This window comes from Chinchilla lanigera, unplaced genomic scaffold (assembly GCF_000276665.1).
Source record: "Chinchilla lanigera isolate Chin_1 unplaced genomic scaffold, ChiLan1.0 scaffold00045, whole genome shotgun sequence".
NCBI lineage: Eukaryota > Metazoa > Chordata > Mammalia > Rodentia > Chinchillidae > Chinchilla > Chinchilla lanigera.
This window is the reverse complement of record NW_004955446.1, coordinates 10,574,405-10,593,698: the sequence shown is the minus strand read 5'-3', so window position 1 is coordinate 10,593,698 and position 19,294 is coordinate 10,574,405. Positions and strand designations below refer to the sequence as shown.

Genomic DNA, 19,294 nt, shown 5'->3' with positions numbered 1-19,294 from the left:
GCTCAAGGGAGCGGTCAGACTCATCTGAATGAAAGGCATTCTGTGACTTAGACCTGGATAAAATCACGTAGTGAGAAATCTCCATTAGTTGGAGAGAGGGCTAAACAACGAGTAGTAGGACATCACTAAGCACTCAAGAATGAGGGATAGGAGAACGAGAGTGTTGGCTGTGAATAAACTCGGAAAGTACGGGTTTGTGGAAGGCACGTGCAGAAAGTGAAGCAGGAATGATCAGCTCTGACAGGGAAAGTGAAGTACGCTGAGGCTCGCCCTGAGGGCTGGACCTGGCAAGGGGGAAGTCATTGCTTCAGTGAGAGCATTTTTATTGGAAAGGAGAGAGTGAGTTGAAGAAAAGGAGATGGAACATATTAATATTTTGAGGAAGGGAGCAAAGGGGAGCAGAAAAATTAAGCAATAGGCAACAGAAGGATGGCACACGGTAGAGTTTTGCGTTTTTTTTTTTTTTTTAATTAAGGCATTATTACAGCAGGCACAGATGACAGGGATCATTCCATGGAAAGGAAAAATTAAAGATGTAAGATGGAGAAGAAATAACTGTAATGGCAAAGACCTTGAGAGGGTGTGAGGGGTGGAAGCAATGTTTAGTGGAGAGTTGGAAAGTGAGTAGAATTAGGGTTTGTGTGTCTTTTCTCCCTGAGATAAACCAGGAGAAGGCTAACAAATGAGCTGTTCTTGTAGCTGGTCAGAGACACGTGTTTGGTTTTCTCTGGTTGATCCTAAGTTGGAAGCAGAGTCAAAAAATGAAGGAAGGTGGAAATCTTTGACCAAGTCTGACCTTGTGGGCTGATGGCTGCAGAAATTGTGTTTTAGCATCCTGGAATGGCTGCTGCAGAGGTTGTGAATCAAATCTCTTTCTGTATAAGCCTTGTGTGGATATTCAGTCTCCCAAGGCTTTCTTGTTTCAGCCACTTGGTGTTGTGTATCTGTTGCTTGCAACTGAAAGAATGCTGACTGCTACAGAGAGAGCAGTTTGTGAGCAATTTGAAAATGATCCTGGAGGTGCGAGGCTGGGTGAGGAAGCCAAGGCAATCAAATGATGACAATCACCACTTTTGACTACTTTTTACCAGGACCCTTCACAAACCATTGAATCCTCAACAGCCTATGCTTGAAGGTTTTCCACTTTTTAGGTGGGGAAATAGCCTCACAGGAGGCAAATATGTTGCTGAGCCATCGATTCAAATTGGAGTCCTCTGTTTTGAGATCCAAATTATCTGCTCTCAGGTCATCCTACTTTGGGTTGAAATGGAAATAACATTCTCTCTAGTCACCAGCAGGCAACCACCATGTGAAGCTACTCAGAAAGACACCTACATATTGTCCTCATATTTACTGCCTTATACAGGCTCTTAAGGACATCAAGCAATCCTTTTGGGCTGATTTACCAGGTCGGCATCTACTTTGTGACTGTGACTGTGTTACGCGTGAAGTGAATTGTCAATATTTGCCTACGTGTTTTTGTCGTCCTCAGTAGCATTTTCAAGTCACACAGTGTTAAAAAGATGAGTCGCTGATGTTAATATTGACTGTACATATAATTTTTCTGTTCAAATTTGTCCATAAAGGTCACATTTTATGGTCCAACGATGTCATCTTGATTCCTTTCTTGTAAAATCAATACCTTCTTATGCTGTGATATATATTTATAAAATTTTAAACAATTATTCACAATGGAAGGTGAAATATCTGTTTTTGTTTAAGTATTTAAAAGAACAACCCCTCCAAACCCAAAAGATGTCATGTCTTGATGTCAGTAGATGTGCATCAGTGGAAATGAACAAGCAATAAGAAAGAAATGTTCTGCGTGTTACTGAGGGAGTGTCTGGTACGTGAATTATTTCCATGTGTTAAGAGGCAAGTTGCCTTTTGGCATGTTTGTGCAGCAGCCCAAGCAGCCTTCTGTATGAGGTGTGGAGAGTCATTAGGACCAATTAGAGGTGGATTGGCTGAGAGCTCCTCTCCATTAGAACTGGACTGCACTGATTTAGCCAACATTTTTTTTTTTTTTTTTCTTTCCATGGATGACTAGGAAAGTTCCTTGCTTTCTGGATCTGGAAGGAATAATAAGAACAAATCTGATAAGATCCTATTCAGAATTTGAATTTTCAAATTCCTCTTTCCTGTTATTCTCCCTTAGAAACTTATGGTAAAGCGCACATGCTTATTGTGTACAGGCCACAGAATGACTGGTGTCCCTGGTTAGGCATTCTTATTCTCCAAGACACAGAGAACACTTCCTTTAACATCTGTATGTATGACAGATGTCGTGTAGTTTGGCACATCAGAACCTTCTGGGAGGGGAGGAGGGATGCACCTGGACGGTTCCAGTGACTGGCAGGGCTGGTCCACATCCTCAGACTTTGTGGATTTATTGTGGTCTACCATGTGTGAATTTGGTTAATAACTCATTAATTTATTAACACCAGAGAACAAAAAACTGAATAAAATAATGGCTGTGTTCCCAGAATGATCTCCCACAGACGGCTAAGTGAATCTAGTAAACAAAATAAAATAACACAGAAAGCAAGGGTATCATTTGGTCTGTACTGATGGTAGCCTCTAAAATTTCATCTTCTCTTTTTAGTGCCTCGGAGACCAGGTAACTATCCAGCCAGGTTTTTTGTAGTAGTTGGTATTGGGTTCAGTGTTGCCAAAGCAGCCATTTTGTAATAACGGATGACCAGGAGTCTGTCCTGGGTTAGGTTTCATCACAATCACAGGGCTTCTTTGGGGAAGATTTTATTTTAGTGCTACATGGATAGAGCTGACTTCAAGAGAGTGGCAATTAAGCTTTGTATACAAGGTGAATATTGATATTTTTCTTAAAGTTAGCAACTTTTTGGCTTATTTAAAAAATTATGAAGTTTTTCATACATTTAAGGTAATTTTGATAATATATATAATAACAAAATGACACTCATCATCACTGCTCAGTGCAAAAACTAAAGGATTACTGAAAAAGGAGTTCATATCAACCCTACGCATGTGACTCTCTTTCCTGTTCTCATTTCCTTTACCCCATGCACTTTCCCAGGAAACTGCTTGTTCATATTTTCTAAGTATCTGTGATTGTATGAACAGCACATCATTTAGTTTTGCATTTGAAAGTTTTACATTACAACATCTATTTTTCTATAATTTGCCTTCCTAGCTCTGAATATAGTGTGTGGCAAATGCTGTTTATTTGTTAATGACAATGTGCTGTGTATAGCAAGGACTATAAATTCAATGAAGTAGCTGGAAACAGACACACAAATTGATTGAATTCTTGATAAATGGAATCTGTGAGAAAAGAATAATGGTTCTGGGATAATTTGTATGTGAACTAAAATTAGTGGCTGGTACTTTCTAAAAAGTAGTACTTTTATAATGGATTATTATGACGGACTTTGGATTCAAGCAGACCTGGATTTAAATTCTCTTTTATTAGGAATATTATTATTATTTTGCCTTTGGAAAAAGTTAGATGAAAGTTATTCTGAAAAAGTTTAGGTGAAGATATTGAATGTATTTTGGATTTGAATACTATGTTTTCAATGAATAGCTCATGACCTGCCCTGGGAATATTGCTCAGACTGAAAACACTCTGTCCTTGGGGTTCTGGTAAGAGGATTATGGTTGATGGTGATGTGTTACATTTTCTTCCCATTTTCCTTTGATTTTCTTTCCTTTTTTAAACAGTTAAATTTGTTGTTAACTGGTGTATAAAAATTGTACTTATCTATGGGGTACTATGTGATAGTTTGATACATATATACATTGTATAATATTTAAATCAGGGCAAACATATCTGTCTTCTCAAACATCATTTTTATATGCTGAAAATATTTAAAATCCTCTCTAGTTTTTTGTCTAGTACTGGGGATTTAACCCAGGATCTTTGCACTGAGCTACATCTTTGGCCCTTTTTTATTTTGAAACAGGGTCTTGCTAAATCATTAATTTGTCCAGGTTGGGCTTGAACTAGTGATCCTCCTGCCTCAGCCTTCCACAGTGCTGGGGTTACAGGTATGCGCACCACACCCAGCTTCTCTCTTGCTTTCTGAAATACACATTAGCTTATCATTATAGTCACCTTACTGTGCAGTAGCACACCAGGGCTATTGCCTGACTTATCATCCCCTCCTTATCCAGCTTTCTCAGCCTGTAGCAATCACTGTTCCACTCTCAGGCCTCTTTCCTTTCAAGAAATATAGTATCTGTAATGGGAGCTCAATTCAGTTGGCCTGGATGAATGGGTTCAGGGGAATTTGTGCCTCCAATTCTTGTTCTCCAGCTGTTTCATTGGTGTTCTTTGGAACAACCGAATTCTCCCTGTGTATTTCTCATCCAACCCACCATGGACTGTAGATAGCATACTGTACTGGTTAATATTATCACTCTGACTCACCTTAAAGGCTCAAATTTAGGAGTCATTGACCTCTGGAAGGCTTCCCTGATTTTTCTCTGTCCTCTATTAGGGACATGTTTTCTGTGGATATGTTTTTAAAAATTCTTCATCAAAGAGCTTCTTCTCAAATCTCTTATTAAAAAAAATTGTAGAGATTTTTTTTTAGCCCTATAACCTATGTTTTTAATAGCTTTTATTATTATACTGCAAATCTTGTCTATTTGCTGTCTTTCTCACTAGGTTGTGAGTTCCTTAGAAGAGTGATCACACCCATTCCTGAATTCAGGAGATGCAGCTACTCAATACATTTTTCTGCATGATTGGATAAACAATACTTAAGATATGAATGGCTCTTTCCTTTTTAAATACTTTATGAGGAACAGTCATTACTATTTACGTCTATGAGTTGTTAACTCTCCTAAACACTGGAGCCAGAGAGCCCTGTGGGATGGGGAGCCAGCCAGGCGTGGTGGCGCACGCCTGTAATCCCAGAACTCAGGAGGCTGAAGCAGGAAAATTGTTACAAGTTTGAGACCAGCCTGGGCTACAAAGTGAGCTCAAGCCCAGCCTGAACTGCATAGCAAGACGCTGTCTCAGAAAGACAGAAGAAAAAAAAGAGTGAGGAGCCAAAATAAGACATGGACGCAACACTTGGAAAGCATACACTGCCCTCAAGAAATGGCTGGAGCAAAACAAGAAAAACAAAAGAACAGAGCTGCAAACCCATACCTCAGATGAGGACACCTGTCTGAACTTTTTAAAGCCTGAAAAGTTTTGAAATTCGTATTTGTGGTTTAACTGAAAACCTTCTAAACAAATCTGGGAGAAATCACTTACATTTCTGATGAGCTATTTCTATTATCCCAACAGTGATTTCTGTGAAGGGAGATGTTTTAATAGAAAAAAAACACTTAAAAACCATTGTTTGACTATCACTTCTGTAAGAGGTTAGACTATTTATTTTCTTTAAAGAATAAAGAAGAGAAACGCAGGATGGATTACAAATTTACCCAGGAGACAAATGGCGGTGTCAGGTTGTACACGATCGATCTCTCTCAACAAGGTAATAAGCTCCAGGGCACTGTAATGCATTCTGGCGCTGGCCACTGTAGCCCTAGTGCCGCTGCAAGATGAGATACTTTAGACCATGAGTCAAAGTTAATGTCTCGCGAGGCATGACACTTTTACTTATTTCAGTAAGATACGTTATATGTCTACCCATATTGGTAGCTGCACAGTTTGTATAGCTAAATCTTGGAACAAATCCAAATGCCCATCAACCAGTGAATGGCTAAAAAATAATGTGTGTGTTTTTTAATACAATGAAGTACTACTCAGCAATAAAGAAGGATAAACTTGAGACATTTATAGCTAAACGGATGCACCTTGAGACCATAATCTTCAGTGAAATAAATCAGACACACATGTAAATATCACATTGTTTTTCTGGTGTGAGAAACAAAGTGTAAATAAGAACCAAAATTTATAATAGATATTATAGGAAGAAATTGTTCAAAAGGGAAGAGAAACAAGTGGGGTGAGGAAGAAAGGGAAAAGATAAAAAGGATAGAATGGAAACAAAGCTTTGCCAATAAGGAGGGGAAGAGGGGGTTGAAGGGAGGGGAGAGGAATGGGAAAAAAAGAGGAACTAAGATATACTTCATGTAGAAGTACAAGTTCACTATGATGAATGTGACCTTATGTATACCTAAACTGTACCAGTCAACTTAATTTAAAAAATGCTTCTGGGGATTAGCAGCTGCCTTCCTGTGATTTTTTTTTTTTTTTTTTTTTTTTTTGTGCCAGAATCCGTCTCAGGACCTCATGCTTGCCAGGCAGACACTGATCTATTGAGTTATATCCCTGGCCCCTTTCTGTATCTATTTTAGGGTATAACTGAATGATACTTTCACATAGGCCTGCCCTCCCTTTTGGGTAGTTCTGTCTGTTCTGGAGAACTGTCTTGAACAAGAGAGGAGGAAGGGGAACTAACTGCATCTAGGGATGAGTTTGGGTCCTACTTGCATAGCTTGTTTAGGGCATAGAATCCAAGGTGAACTCCAGAGGGTTCAGGGAAGTCAATGGACTGACAAGCCAGTCTGTTTTTCCAAAAAACATGCCAGGAGCCAGACGATATCCACTGAAGAGGATCATTAATAAATGAGCGGTATCTTTTTTTTTGTTGTTGTTGTTGTTCTTTGGTTTTTCTCCGGTACCTGGAACCGAACTCATGACCTTGCGCTTGCCAGGCAGGCGCTTTCCCGCTGAGCTAAATCCCCAGCCCCTAGTGAGTGGTATCTTTCATGTGCAAAGTTTAAAGCATCAGTGAATACTTACCTGCAGAGCTGTGAGCCACTTTAGGTTGTATCCATAGTTCATATAAAGATAAAATGAATTTTGGCAGGTTTGACCTTGTCATTCAAAGGGAGCCTTAGGATCCAGGTACACACCCCAGGTTCCAAGTCTTCTCATCCAAAATAACCACAGTGTAGAAGGGGAGGCTGAGGATAGTTAATGTCATTATTAGCTTTATGACACCAACTGGCTATTATTTTGCACAGTGAGGATTCCACAGAGTAAAGAGGCAGAGTTTCCACCCTAGGACCTTCCAACTCAGTTGGGAGATTAATCTCATGTGTGAAACCATGAAGCACAAGATACAGGCCTGTTCTAAGCGCCAGACCAAAAACACAGGCAAGGAGACTAAGGAGGGGCTGTCACACAGGCTGTGGTGGGCAATCAGGGAACATTTTAGGGAAACAGACCTCATGTTGGGCTTTGACGTCAGACAGAACTGGAGCCTGGGGGCTGGGAAGGTGATTTCCAGGCTGAAAGATGAGAAGGCATGGGGAAGTGTTGGAATAAATTTGGGTGCCAGAGACCCCTGATTGTCAGGAGCAGAGGCCTTTATGGGATCTACAAGTATAAAGTTAGGGAGGGTAGGGACACCTTGAGTGAGTTTTAAAAAATCCCTTTAGAGAGTCTGATCAAGGAAACACTTGTCTTTTCTGAAATTTTTGACATGTAATTTCTTTTAGCTTGAATTAATGGTTTCTGCCTGGCAGTCCTTTCCTTGATTGTTATAATGACCAGCTACAGGTTCTGCTAACAATCTAATTTCCTGCCAATCAGACTCAAAATAGAGACATGGTTCCCCTTGCTCCTCCTCAACAGTGAAATGGTCCATTCTTGGCACATATAGCCTGCAGCAACCCAGGAAAGTACAGATTAGTATAAAAAGGAAGCAGAGAGGACTGTAGTTTGGATGATTTAGAGAAATCAGGGAGAAAGAAGTTTTATGCATCTGATTTTTTATAGTCAATAAAGTATAGTCATTTATTAGTTAACTTCAATTTAAGGAAAGCAGGGATAATGTGAATTACTGTTGCCAAGTTTCCAGAACAAGCCTGAGTACACTGCTCTAGGACTTACATTCATGGTATTAAACTTTTCAGTCATTTACGCATGTTAACAAACTCTGGAACCAGGGATGTGATAGAGCACTTACCTAGCCTTCACAAGACCCTGGCTTTGACCCATAGCACTGAAAACAAACAAACAATCAAACAAACAATCAAGAAAAAACAAAATTTTGCTTTAATTTTCTATCATGCAAGATGCGTGTATTTTATTATGTTACAGAGTTGTACGCCTAGCAGTATTTTATGATGTTGCAGAGCTATTGTAGCCTGTTTTTGAAATTAACTGATTTGATGTTAAAGTTTTAAGAGAAATTTGTGGGGATCAAATTTTAAGTAGAAACATCGATGCGATGGATATTAATTACTAATTTTTTAGTAAAGCTCTTAAGAATTTATTTGTAGGGAAGTTGAAGGAAGGCTGTTAAATGGAAAAAAGAATGCATTTGACCTGGAAATTTTGGGAAGCCCTGTAAAAAAAAATCAATGTGAAGGGGGATGATTTGAAAGGGAAGTAGAAGAAAAGCAAAATGAACAAGTTTTGTTGTTGTTTAGTTTGTTTCTGAGGATGGTAGAAAATACTTAGTTGTATAAGGAAAGTGTTAAAGAAAAAAATGAATAAATTTGTCTATGCTATCACAGCTCTTGAAAACATCTTGTCCTTGTTAAGTTTTTGTCCATAGTCGTGTGTGTGTGTGTGTGTGTGTGTGTGTGTGTGCTTGTGTGTATGTGTGTGTGTGTGGTACTGGGGATCAAACCCAGGAGTGCTCTACCACGGAGTCACATTCCCAGGCCCTTTTTACTTTTCATTTTGAGACAGGGTCTCACTAAGTTTCCCAGACTGAACTCCAACTTGTTATCCTCTTGCCTTAGCCCCTCAAAGTGTTGGGATTACAGGTATGAGTTACCATACCCAGTTTATAGTCACACATTTTCAAAAACAGTGTTGCAGTGTGGGGTATAGGGAATAAAAGGCATTCTGCTTTTTGAATTTCAGGCGTGTCTGATATGTGTCACTGTTTTGACTTAGTCTTCATAATTACCTTTTATAATTACTCTGTGAGATTCTAGCTGGGGCTCCCTTTCAGTTCTTGCATCAGATTGCTGACTTCTTTGTCTTCTCATGGATAGTTACCATGTCATATCCTAGGGGAAGAGCCAGGAGAAAGTTTGTGGTAAGGATCTTGAAAATAATTGCCTGTAGGTGTTTTTGCTGGGATGTGCTACCATTGGACATCTTGTGCTGCCATCAACCTCCGGAGACTTGGGAGGAAGAGAAACAGGACTGTGGCATGGGAAGAGATGCAGAGGCTGGGTGAGGTAGCTTCCCCACTTGCCCTCAGCCTACTGCTCCTTCTTTCTGACTTTCTATTTCTGTCCATGTTCAGTCTCTGTCTGTACCCATCATTACTTACCCTCTTCTGTCCTGCTTCCTTCTCTGCTTCTCTCCAGACACCTGTCTTCTTTTCTTTTTTCTTTCCTTTCCTTTTCTTTTTTCTTTTCTTTTTTCTTTCTTCTTCTTTCTTCTTTCTTCTTCTTTCTTTCTTTCTTTCTTTCTTTCTTTCTTTCTTTCTTTCTTTCTTCTTTCTTCTTTCTTTCTCTCAGTACTAGGAGTTGAGCCTAGGGCCTCATGTACACTAGGCAAGTGCTCTGCCACTCAGTTTTATCCTCTGCTCTCAATGCCTACTCTACTTATTTTGTGATGTCCCTTTCATTACCCTTAAAAGAAACTTGTAGGTGAGAGAAGCTCAATATATATACTTTAAAAAGTCAGTCTAATTGTGTAGTTATAATATGAAGAAGAAATAAAAGGAAATCTGCTGTGATGTGAATCTGTCCTGTACATCTGTTCTCTGGAGCAGTACTCATTCACTTCCGTCCATGTTCTCTCCCACCTAAGTGCATGCCACCCCTCCATGGAAGATTTGATGGAAATGGACATGAGCCCCGTGAGGCCCCAGAACTATCTCTTCAGTTGTGAACTAAAGGCCAACAAAGATTACCACTTTAAGGGGGATAATGATGAAAATGAACACCAGTTGTCATTAAGAATGGTCAGTTTAGGGGCTGATGCAAAGGATGAATTGCAGATTGCTGAAGCAGAGGCTATGAATTACGAAGGCTTTAAAAATGTCTGTACAGCCAACAGTTTCCTTTGGGGGCTTTGAAATTATACCATCCATTGTCTTAAGGTTGAAGTGTGGTTCAGGGCCTGTACATATTAGCGGACAACACTTAGTAGCTCTGAAGGAAGATGCAGAATCAAATGATGAGGAGGAAGAGGATGTAAAACTCTTAGTTTTGGTTTTTCTCTGGTACCGGGAACTGAACTCACGACCTTGCGCTTGCCAGGCAGGCGCTTTGCCGCTGAGCTAAATCCCCAGCCCGTAAAACTCTTAAGTATATTTGAAATTGCTCAGTGCACCAGATATAAAAATGTAAGATTGATTAAATAATCTAAGACAGTGACAGGTAATAAAAAAATCATTGAAAATAATGCAGAGCTTCAAGATGGCGGGAGTTCAACAATGGTTCTTATACTGCATATTGTTTTCAGATCAGTTGTTCTGATTACAAGATACAAGTGTGCAAAATTGGTGAAGAAAAAAGTAAATTTTAAGTACTGGCTGTTCCTTTCAATAAACCACAGACATCAGTAGTACAATTATTCTAGTTATTCTTGTATATATATATAAATTTTGTTTTTCATTTTAAAGAGAAAAGAAAAAAAACCCAAATAACAACAAATACATAAACAAAATAGCATAGAGAACTACCTAAGCTAGTTTAAATTGTCTTTTTGGTATGGATGATCCAGAGGATCCTGGCTCACCCCACTGCATTTTCATGTGATCTTTCCTTTACCCAGGGCTCCCGATGGTGGTCACTAGTCACATGTAATTTGGAGCCCTGAAATGCGATTAGGCCAAATTGAGATGAAAATGTAAAGTGTGCATTGAATTTCAAAGATGGTATAAAGAAACATGCAAAACATCTCAATAATTTTACTTAAAGTATATGTTGGGATGATATTCTTTTGGATATAGTGGATTAAATAAAGTCTATCATTAAAATTCACTTTATTTCTTTTTTTAACCTTTTCAATATGGCTATAAGGAAATTAAAAATTACATATATGATCCACATTCTATTGTTTTGGTAAATATTGTTCTGGAGTATCTGCCCTCAACCTTTACATCTTCTCAGTAAAATTTTCTGGTTATTGAGCCTGGTTAATTTCCTAAACTCATACCTAAAAATTCTAGTTAATGCCACTACATTTCCACATGATTCTATTTGATGATTGCATTTCCTTTATGCAGTTTGCAATTTATAAGAGTTCAGTTCTGCTACTTGTGAGTGAGATTTGGCAGTGAGACAGAAAGGATTTCAAACAACACTCAAAGGCTCCATGTTAGTTCCTCTTTGCACCTTGGTCTAAGTGATAAGTGGTGCTGAGCTTCAACAGTCTCACCAATGTGCTGCTGATTTCCAGCCAGCAGATTATAGCATTTTTCTGTGAGAAGAGAAAGTCTATAATCTCTGCCTTTCATGCCACTGACATTCATTAGTGCTTTTCAAAAAGTCAGTGGCACAGATTAAGGACCTCAAGTTGCAGGTGCAGGTTCTACCAGGTTTTAAAGAGATGTTGATGGAACGGAGATTTTATGTGGCTGTCAGCACCTCCAGTTTAGTCATTGAGAGTAATTGTGGGGTTCATTAACATCAGACATCTCTAAATTATAGTTTGACACCTCATACAAATTAAGTCCCTATTAACCCCTGGAGAGGTCTGGGGGTAATTGGGAGAGAAGGAGCAGCCTGGCACACACATGCACGCACACACATGCACACACACACACACACACACACATTTATGTATATGTGTGTATGCATGCTCCAAAATTTTCCTCAATTCTAGAAATTAAGGGCTTCTGAATGTGCATGTATGGACCAGAAAATGAAGTATCCACTTGTTCAGAGGACGTTTGTTGGGGTTATAAGCATTTACTGAGAGACCCAAACCTGGGCTGAGTGCACCCATCAGCACACTCGTGGGTGTGTCTGAGGTTGCAGAGGGTAACAGTCACTATCAGAGGACCCATGTGCAGGAGCCCACAGGCTCACTAGCCTAGAAGAAAATGGGAAAGGGCTAGAAGATTTTGCAGAAGAATCACATGCAATGAAAAGAACATAGAACATTGAATGATTGAGCTGGATTTGTTCCATAGTACCTGACTTGTAGAAGCCATTAATTACTAGATGCTATGACTTCAGGGAGGTTAGTTAGCATAATTTCCAAGCTTATGAAATAGTAGTGATGCTAATAAAAGAACTTACAGTTTGAGGATTTGAGATGATCTATCTCAAAGCAAGTTTATTAACAGAAAGTAATTTTATAAATATCACCTAACTTCCTGACTAATAAATACATTGGTTATAGGAGTTTCTCATTTATAACATAATATGTGCATACATGTGGCAATCTTCCAAAGTTTTGAACACCATAAAATACACTAATAGTAAAATTCCACTGAAAATTTAATATTCTTGAATGGCTCCTGAAGGTTTTGGCATATTTTATAATTTTAAATTGCTATTCTAATTACTCCAGTAGATATGGAGAGTAAGATAATTAGGGACAAGCAAGAAAGAATTTTCTATAAAGGTTTAAAAATAGACTGTTACCTTTATGAAGTTCATAGATCCTCCTATGATAATCCCTAATAAAAGCCTAATGCCCACCACCATATACTTAAAAGATTCCCATCAGTGCTGTGTGAGGCCAGACCTCAGAGTCTGATCTGAGTTCAAGACAGTGATAGCGATGCCTGGGATTTGGTTGAAGTTTGCTCTTAATTCATTTTTTTCTTACAGCTGCTAATCAGCAGTCAAAAGTGCATACATCACAGGCTGTACATGAGTGGATAGGGTCTCTATTGCTTTTCCTCCATATTTCATGGAAGTGTCTCCAAGTTAGACGGCCTTGCCCAACCTTTCAGAGTAGAAAGTCTGCCAGTTTGTAAGAGCACAGAATCAACAACTCTTGTACCGCAAAAATATCTTATTTGGGCGTACAGTGCAATACTTTGCACCAGATAAAGAAGAGTCTGTGGGGTCTGTGTTTTGGGGGTTGAGGTTTGTGCTGGGCCAGGGCTCAGGAAATGTACTCTGCCTGACCATGACTTTCCTCACCCTTACAAGTGGGCAAAGTCTCTTCAGTGCTGCCTATGTGGGCTTCCCATATCCAAATCACATGCAGGATTCAAGCTCTGATTCACACTCTGTTCAGATAAAACAGGTAGATAAAGAGCAGCAGCACCAAATATTCCAGCATTAAGGAGTTACTTCTTGGATTAATGTCCTTTTTTGTTAGTTCTGATGGTCTCTAGCATCAAGAAAATTCTATCCTATAGAGGAAATAAGACATGCATCCTAAACTTAAATTATCAGTGAACATTTACTTATAACTCATTGCACATGCAATCCATCATGCACTATAGGGAAGATGTAGTCTCTTACTGTCTTCAATGAGCCTACTTTGTGGGATTGGATTAGTCAGATGCCAGAATAATTATGATTAAGGGTGTATTATGACACATGACGTGAAAGAGGCACAAAGTAAGTGCCCTGGGAAGGAGAGCGGGATGGTCATATATTTGTTCAGACAGGGCTTAAGGGGAGAGGAAAATAAAATTCATAAAGAAAGTATATTCGAAAGACTGCACGAGGGAAGATGGGGATGACAGGAAAGCAGTGTTGTAGAGGCATGAAATCACAAGCCATATTTAAGAAAGAATAAGATAAATGAAGCCTAAAGTAATGTGTGGAGGGGAAAGTTTGGAGTCAGTGGGGATCCCTGAAGATTGTTAAGTGAGCAAGTAAGAGAGGAGCTAAGCTCTGGGAAGATGATTGGGTACAACTCATAAAGATGAGCTGGCGTGGTAGACATAGTAGGTGAAGAGATCGACTTAGGAAGTCAATGAATATTTAAAGTAGAGGAGAAAACAGTTTGATATAGGAGTCATGTAAAGGTAGAACCTATGTTATTTGTCAATTTGTTAGAAAATACATTCTAGTAACACAATTTAAGGTGAAGAATCACCAACATTTATTGTGCCCTTTGTATGTACCAGACATGGTGCTAACTGCCATTCTTCTTTAATTGTCATGGTGACATTTTCTGGCAGGGACTTTCATTATCCACACATTGCTGGTGAGAAGCAGCATTTTCTAGAGGAGAGGTTGCTGGCTAGGGTTCTTGGCTTTCAAAGGCATAGTCTCATTGGAGCCAACAGCAGGCAAAATGCAGAGCTGCAAAGCCACAGGCTACACTGTCCCTCAGTGCTGCAGTCTGAGAGACCGTGCCCCTGCCAGTCGTTTATGCCCTACACAAAAATGATCATGACTTGCTGCTACAGGTAGAGTCAATGATGTTTTCCATATTTCAGTGAATATTTTAAATAATGGATACTGTATTATTTATTTCTCTTCTATTGTCATTTCTGTTTTCATTTTATTTCTCTTTCATTCATTTCCATTTCATGTGTGTGAAGCTTTTCTGGTTCATCTTGACACTTGTTACTTCAAATTTTGTTGCAGATAATGAAAATACTGAGACTTCTTCTTTTTTTTCATCTGTGCATTTGGTCTCTGCCAGTGGAAGCCTGCCTTCTTCATTCTAGTGAGCTCCCATAGCACTTGGCTCTGGAGAGAGATGTCCTGAGTTTCATTTCCAGCTCTGTCCACTATTAGCTGTGTGCTTGTGAGAACGTCATTCAATCTCTCTGTGCCCAGTTTCTCCTCTACGGATGAAAATAATACCTCTTTATAGGAAAGTTGAAAGGATTATTGCCACATCCAGTACAGCTCTTGAGAAACTCCTGGGAGGAGGATCGTGAAGAAATGAATGCAAGAGTGAAAATGCAGAAAGCTGAGGTCAGATGGAGCCCTCCCTCCTGGTGGAGAAAAAGAACCTCTCAATGATGGTAGCATGTTTATTTATCACTCATTAATGTCAAGTGAAACCCCTCTGTCTAACAATTTGTTCACCTGGCTTGCTTTGGGCACTTTGTGCCCAAAACTACTCTGAACTACTCTGTTCTAGGGGCTGGCCTTGCTCTAGCACTGCATGTGTGATCAATCTTCTGCTTCAGCTGCTCCCAACAGGTTATGTGAGGTGTCTTCAAACCCTCTTAAAAGCACCTATCCAGAGTACTACATTTGATACTTGTTATCTGATTATTTGTGAGCTGATAATTTCTGCAGCTCAGGCTTTTTTAGGCTCTTGGTTGGATTTCATATTCCCAACATTCCAGTCTGCCTCCTCCAGCACTGCTTACACTGGTCTCATTAGCTTTTATAATGTCAAATGTCATGAGAACACAGTTCTAAAGCATCTTCCTTTGCTTTCCCCAAGGCTTTACAGCTGGTGTAGGAGGTAATCTGTTTTAACTGATAATAGGCTGAATGCTGAAGTCACACAGAGACAGGCTCAAATCCTGGTTTTATCGTTTAGCCATTATATAGCCTTAGACGAGTTGCTCATCTTCCCTTTATGAGTTAAGGTAATGCCAGTTCTTTTTTTTTTTTTTTTTTTTTGGTTTTTCTCCGGTACCGGGAACTGAACTCACGACCTTGTGCTTGCCAGGCAGGTGCTTTTGCCGCTGAGCTAAATCCCCAGCCCCGTAATGCCAGTTCTTTGACAAACCTTCAAAGCACAGGCTGGGTTCAGTAGAAATTTGTTTCTAGCAAAGAGAGAAGCAGGTGCTACAGAGCAGCAGGGTGATGCAAGACTCTAGGCTGTCCCTGCTCAGCACCCGAGTTTCAGGTCTGCCTTGCAACAAGAAAGAACGTGGTAGAAGAGGATATGGGGCAATTTCCAAGGCTCAAACTTGGAATGGTTGACTTTACATCTGCTCAATTGCATTGGTCTAGGACTTAGTCAGATGGCTTCACACAACTTCAAAGAAGGCTGGGACACTGTATCTATGAGCTCTAAGAATAACAGTGCAACTTCTCAGGCTACCTTGAACCTTAGTGGCTTTTCAAACGTTAAGCACCTGTTGTCACCCTCAGAGTTCTGTAGGTTGACTGTAGCCTGACTGACCTAGGCTGGGATGCTCAGGACAGCTCTGTCTCAGTAATAAGCCTTGCTGAGTTTGTTCTTCACTTCGAAGGGGGCTCATATCCACTCCCCACATGTTCAGGCTGGGGTCCAGGCTCAAGGCAGCAGTTACCAGGACCAACCTCCTCCCAAAGAGATGGCAGAGCCCTCCTTACGTTAGTATAATTTTCTCTCACTTCTTACCTTCATTACATTCACAAGATCCTATTTCCAAATAAAGTCATATTTTGAAGTTCCAGGAGGACATGAATTTTAGGGACATATGTGCCTCTACAGGAGGGCAAATCCAGCTAGGCAAAAATATATATCACATCTGGCTGTATCTCATCGACAAAAGCAGGTCACACAGCCAAACACTGTATTCAGGCACAGGCCAATACATTTCACTTCTAGTGGGATGAACTGCAACATCACAAAGGGCAAAGTGCGTGACTATGGGGTGAGGTGAAGAATTGGGGCCAATAATCCCATTTACCGTGAGAGCATGGATCGCTGGGCCCAGGAGAGATTGGCTAGTGATTCCATCTTGCTCCCAGCTGTCCATATTCTCATCTGCATAAATGAGTCTATTGAGAAGTATATGTCTCATAAGCTTATTGCAATGATTAAATGTTACTATGTTTAAACTGCTTAGCATGGTGTGTGCCACATAGCAGTTAATGTTAACTATTAGGATTCTTATAAAACCTCCATTCACTTTCATTTGCTTCTGATCTATTATTTATGTTTTCAATCTCTTTTTTCCCTAATTTTCATCAACACAAGTAATTTCCATTTTGCCTAATTTACATTCAGTCAAAAAATTCTCCTAAAAAATCCTATAATATTAAAATTTGGAATAAGGGGCCTTTGTTATAAGGAAAGATAACTATTTAGGACATTAGCTATTAAAGAAGTGGAATAGTGGGCAATGAACAAGCCACACAAGTGCTTTGACCTACTGGGAGGGAGACTGCTGTGGGCCGAGGTGTTTGGTGCCGCTCTCATGAAAGTAGTGCGAATTGAGGAGGGCCATTACCTTCGCAGAGCGGAAATGATCCAGCTGAATTTTGAAGCATGAGCTGATTAGATAAGCGCATGGCAAAGGACACTGCGTCATAACCCACGCTGGCCTGTGGGCCCCGGAGATAAGAACACTGTGCTGCGGGACAGGTTCTCAGGCAACAATTGCACTTTCTGTTTGGAATATGAGCCGTTCTATGCTAATGAGTCATGTTTCATCACTTCCGGGAGGCGATGCCAGAGAAGAGACTATTGTCGCACGAAAGCTTTTTATAAACACTGTTTATTTGCTGCACTCTTATGTTTAGCTTTTGTACCAAAATAATCCCTGAATGATGAGTCATTTTCAACCTACATGTCATGCGTAGATTCAGCTATGATGTTTATGCCTGTTTTTTTTTTTTTTTTTTTTTTTTTTCATTTTAAAGAGCCAGTGAACAGTTTTTGCTAAGGTCTCAGGATTTCCTGAGATTCTGGTGAATGCAGGGCTTCAGAGCTGCACTCTGTGCATGGTCTGATGGAAAGATGCTAATCTGTTAAATGCTGGATGGGTCTACTGGGTAGAGTGTGTAGAAAAACCAAACACTGAAAATGGACTTGAGGACTGACTTCTCATCTATTGGCTGTTGACCATCTTTGTAATTCTGAGAACTTTAGGAAAGAGAGAAATAGATTCTTCTAGCTGAACAGTTACCAATCCTTGTTCTAAATGCGAGCTTTTCTTTTAAAATAGGTATGGTTAGTAAGATGGGTTCCTCAGAGAAGCCTGGAGCAGGCATCTATTTGTTCCACAAACTGCTTCCTAACAACAGTAAACTCTTCCAGCCTTGGGAGTTGAGGATGGGCCAGTTAAACAGGAGGTTCTTGCCTAAAGGTAGAGAGGGGCGGCTAAGTTTTGGGAGAAAATGGCCCTGTCCAGCAGAGGACAGAATTGCAAGGTGCCCTTCAGGAGATTTTGCACATGGGTCATTGGAGAGTCGGGAGTCACCTTTCTGCCAATGGGCTCTGGGTGCATGTGATGACAGTATGATTCTTGGCCCCTTCCTCCATCCATGGGTGCATACATATGGGCAGATGCGTATGTGTGGTTAGGTAGCAGGAGGTGAGGAGGAGACCAGGAGACCAGGCATAGCTACTCAGGCCTCTCCCAGTCCGTGGACTTCACTATGGCATGTGGCAGTCACTGTTGCCAAAGGAGACCCATGTTTGTTTTTCAACTGTCTGGTTTCCTCTTCCCAGAACCTTGACTTCTTCAGGAAGCAGATGGAATATAGCAGGTTGATCTTGGGGAGCATAGGTCCTACACCAGCCATATACGAGAAAGCACTGAACTCAGTGAAGGAAATCCCATCCATTTGTAGCCATAATTGGTCTGAGAGTTTTCACATAACCCAGTTCTCACAAACAATATCAGAGGGATCACGGGAAAGATGCAAGAGGAACTGTGCAGGAGACTGTCTCCTTTGGCAGTAACAGGTGGGGAAGAAAGCCTCATGAGAAAGGGCAATTCAATTCTTTTCTTCTCACCTGAAAAACACAGGGAATGCCTGGAGGGTTGGCAACCAGCCACGAGAACTAAAGGCACCTTGTTAAAGAAGTTAAAAGACAAAAAGAACCAGAGTCGATTAGTCTACCTCAAGACTAATTATGTAAGAAAAATGATCCTCTCCGCAGCAGTAAATGTAATCCGTGGTTACCTTCTTTTTCTAACACTTGCAGCCAAACACTTAGCTTCACTGTTGGTTGTTTTCCTAAGCTCTGCAAAAACATAGGATTGCTGCTGATTCAGGGAGAAGGTGGCAGTGTTGGGGAGGAGAAGAAAGAGGTAGTTCAATTAAAGAGTGCCATTCCTCAACCCACCAAGTTCTTATGGTGCTATTCTTCACTTAGATGACAACAAGTGTGACACCAATAGGTGTAAGTACACTGGGCTAAGCGGAATGAGGCCATGAATAGGTTGACAGGTGAAGAATCCTAAAGGAGGCGGGAAATGACTCTCATTGGCAAAATATGAGGCAGGCAAAGAATCAGAGAAAACAGAGAACACAGGAGCCAAGGAAATAAAGAAGATCCTCACATTCTCAGACACTTTTCACCATTCTGTGCATCTCAGATTATGGGAAGCCAGCTACTGAGGATGCAGAAAGTCCAGCAGCCCAAGACCAATGAGCAAAGAGGCTTTGATCCCAATGGTTGGGCATGGATGTCTGAGAATATCTTCTGTCAGCAAGGCAGCAGGACTCCTTGGAGTTAGTGATAGAATGCAGAGTATCGGAGAGGTGATGGCCTGGGAGGAAGGCTGCTTGTCAGTCTTATATACTAACCATGGAATTA

At 40.3% G+C, this 19,294-nt stretch overlaps 1 long non-coding RNA gene across 1 annotated transcript; it reads right to left on the bottom strand.

Moving 5' to 3' along the window:
* Window positions 1-510: 510 nt before the first annotated feature.
* LOC102011155 lies at window positions 511-17,092 on the bottom strand. Its single transcript, XR_262391.1, has 3 exons — window positions 16,977-17,092; window positions 8,874-8,976; window positions 511-2,072 (listed from the first exon to the last, which is right to left on the bottom strand). It is a non-coding gene; the product is annotated as an uncharacterized LOC102011155 (long non-coding RNA).
* Between the last annotated feature and the right edge of the window lie 2,202 nt (window positions 17,093-19,294).